The sequence below is a fragment of the Chaetura pelagica genome, unplaced genomic scaffold, assembly GCF_000747805.2.
Source record: "Chaetura pelagica isolate M959 unplaced genomic scaffold, ChaPel_1.0 scaffold185, whole genome shotgun sequence".
Taxonomy (NCBI): domain Eukaryota; kingdom Metazoa; phylum Chordata; class Aves; order Apodiformes; family Apodidae; genus Chaetura; species Chaetura pelagica.
The window spans coordinates 438,030-441,325 of record NW_009953207.1 but is presented as its reverse complement, the minus strand read 5'-3'; positions in this window follow the sequence as shown (position 1 = coordinate 441,325).

The following is a 3,296-nucleotide window of genomic DNA, read 5'->3' as shown; positions in this document are numbered from 1 at the left end:
CAGGGCAGGGCGCCCGGCAGCTCCGCGCTCAGCACTGGTGGGGCTGGGAGCCGGGCAGCCCCTTCACCCGGCGCACTGCTGGTGTCTGCCAGCTGGAGGGTGTTCCAGGGCGCTGCTGAGCCTGGGACTTCCAGGTGGTGCTCGGAAAGGAGGAAAGGCAGCAAGATGGGTGATGAGCCTCAGGTCCTGCAGGGATGTCTCTGGGAGTCCCAGGCTGGCCCTCACAGCCCTGCTTGGCTCTGGCTGTGCCTGTGCACACACCCATGTGGGGGGCACCTGGGGACAGGGAGCTGGGCTGCCTGGTGGCTCTGGGACCTGCAGGTGGGTGGAGGTGGTGCTGGCAGCCACTGGTGGGCACTGGTAGCCACTTTGAGTTGCTGTTGGTTAGGCAGGGCAGGGGGGGGCTGGGGTGGCCCCTGGGCTGAGCCAGAGCTTGTCTTTTGTAACACAACTTTGGCTGATAATCTCACCAAGTTGTGGCTTGGTTTTCTGCTCATGCGAAGCCCACCTGCAGCAGTGAAGTAATTCATAGTCATGACTCCCTGCCTCCTGCCCTCCCACAGAGCAAAGCACAGAGGTCAGTGAGCTTTAAAGCCTGCAGGAGGCTTCTTCCATCTCATCCACACTGTGAACTATGCTACAAAATAAAAACGATTGGGCAGAGAAGACAGAGAAATATGGTACACGTTTAACAATAACATTTCTATATAGAATTCCATAGTGTATTGAATCTATTTAATGAGTTTTCTAGATTAAGCTGAAGTCTAGGGAATTTTTATTATAATGCCATATCCCATAAAAATATCTGTGGTCCTGTGAGAACAGACACCATATTAATCTATTTCTTTAATGCTAGGTGATTAGGTAATAGACTTTTTTCAGCAATGATATTGACACTGTTCCTCCTTGTGTAATTCCATTTTAAAAAAGGTTTTGCTCCTCAACTCCTCTGTCCCAGCCCCACAATGTGGTGCAAAAAGGGCATAAAGGCAAGGGGCCATGTGATCCACGGGGTGTGCACTGAACAGCCCCCATTCTGAGCTACCTCAGGACAGGTGGCATTTGTCTTTTTATACCAACCCATGGGCGGGTCACGAAGGGATGGAGAAGACCAGCTTCATAAGGAGCAACTTGCACCTTGCCAACCCCCTTCAGCATCTGGCCCAGACCTCATGGCTCCCTCCAGTGTCTTCTCCTGCAGGAGCTGTGGGGAAGCTCATCCTGGGACCCCTCCTTCCAGCCAGTGTGAAAACAAGAGGAGGCACAGCCCACCCTCTGTCCTTCCCACCACGTCCCACCACCCTGCTTGAACACCCAGTATCTGGGGTTTGCTTCACAGATTTTGAGTAAAACCAATTTTCTGGAAAAATCCAGGTGCAGAAAAAGAACAGGATTTGTTATGCCAGGGAATCTGGTAGTTCAGCTGGGGCAGTGGAGGGTTAGGAGCCCTCTGAGACAGCAGGATTGGCCTAATGACAGGGACACACACCCAAATGACTTCATATTCCTTGTTTGAAAGAAATCAGACTCTGAGAAGCATTAAGTGGCTTAAATTATAAATGAATCGTTTCCCTGTGTGAGAGCCGGGTAAGAGCTGATAGCTGTGAAACCAGGAAAGCTGCAATTCCCTTGTTCCCAGCCTGTGGAGACAAGGCTTGTGCAGGGGCTGAGCCCAGAGCCCTTCGGATCCCTCCAGCTGCAAAAATCAAACCAACAAATCCTGACAGTCCTCTGCAGGCATTCGGAAACAATTTAGTGAGTTAAAAGTGACCAGAGGATGGGTAATCCTTCTCCTGATGAAAATTGCTGACCTTCTGGGGTGGAATTTTAAACAATTTTCATTATGAAATTGCTTAGCATAAGTCACTAATTCTCCTAGTGTGCCAGCACACAGCTCCCAGGCCCCCTCTGCTTTTCTGTTGTTTTCTTTGTTTTTAGGGAAATGTTTGTTCTACTGGGCAAAAATTGGCAATATAAAAAATTCAACTTTTCAAAAACTTAATGCAATACCAGTTGTGGGGGTATGTTCATGCTCAACAAGCTGTGCTTCCTCCTATTCCTTTTTTCCACACTAATCTCATGGTGTTGTGGTCTTTTCAGGTTTCTGTTACCATTTTATATGGAAATAAAGGACTGATACCACCAGGCAGAGTTGGGTGTTTCTTGATATCCCCTAAACCACTCCGGGTCTGCTGCTTCAGTAGAATCCGCTGGACGGTCTCAGCTTTTCTTTTTGCTCTGTACAAGGGCTGGAGGATATGGTAGAGTTCACAGCTTGCCTCAGTGATTGTTCTTGTGCTCTGGGAGGTAGTTATGCAGAGCAGTAACCAGTCACTAGCTATTTATATCCTGCTTTCTCCAATCTGTTCCATATATTTATACAAGTTTTCACATCCCCCCTTCCTGTACGTCTCTAGAACCTTGTGGCAGTAGAGACTGACCTTCAGCAATGAGGCAGCAACCACAGGGCACCCAGCAGCCAGTGCCATGAGCTGGCCTGTGGAGCAGTGTCCCAGGGGGAGGTGCTGTGCCCCCCAGGGACCCCCAGCCCCCAGCTCTCAGGGTGGTGGGTTATGGACGGACGGAGCAGGGCGCCGAGGGGCTCATCTCTGTCCCTGAGTGTCAATGGCCTCGTTAGTTTCCTGGAGCCTGAGGAGGATCAGACCTGACGTGTGAGGCAGAGCCAGGGGGGCCAGAAGAGCGACGCGGTGCCCCTTGCTGACCTTCTCCACGTGGAAGCAAAGCCCTGGTTCCACAACACAGCGAGCCCGGTGGCTCCTGGAGACCCTTTCCCGCTTGGCTCTGCTGCCAGGCCCCGGCACACCTTGCTGTCCTGCTGAGCTGGGAGCATCAGGGTAACGGGAACCCCCAGGGCAGCTGCTGCTCCCAGCGCCGTGTTGGAATCAATCAACGGAACAAATCCGCGGCGTTGCAGCCTCCCGATGCAACAGGCCCAGCCGTTCGCAATTCCTGTTGTCGGGAACGTGGCTTCCTGCCCCAGCATGTGAGCAATGCTGGGGATGGCGTGCCTGGATTCCCGGGCACTGTCCTCCCACCTGACACGGCTCCCCAGGGCTCCCCAGGGCCGGGAGCAGCCGTGGAGCTGCCCAGGCCCCTCCGGGAGGAGCCGCCGGGGCCGGGGGTGAAACACCCCGGAACGCCGCGTCTGCAGGGCTTCCCAAGGAGTGCTTGAGAGGTGGGACTGTTTATGAGCCGCACAAAACTAAATATTTGGATGGCCCTTGGCACTGGAATAGCAGACCAGATGGATCTATTCGGAGCTGAGTCCTCATTAG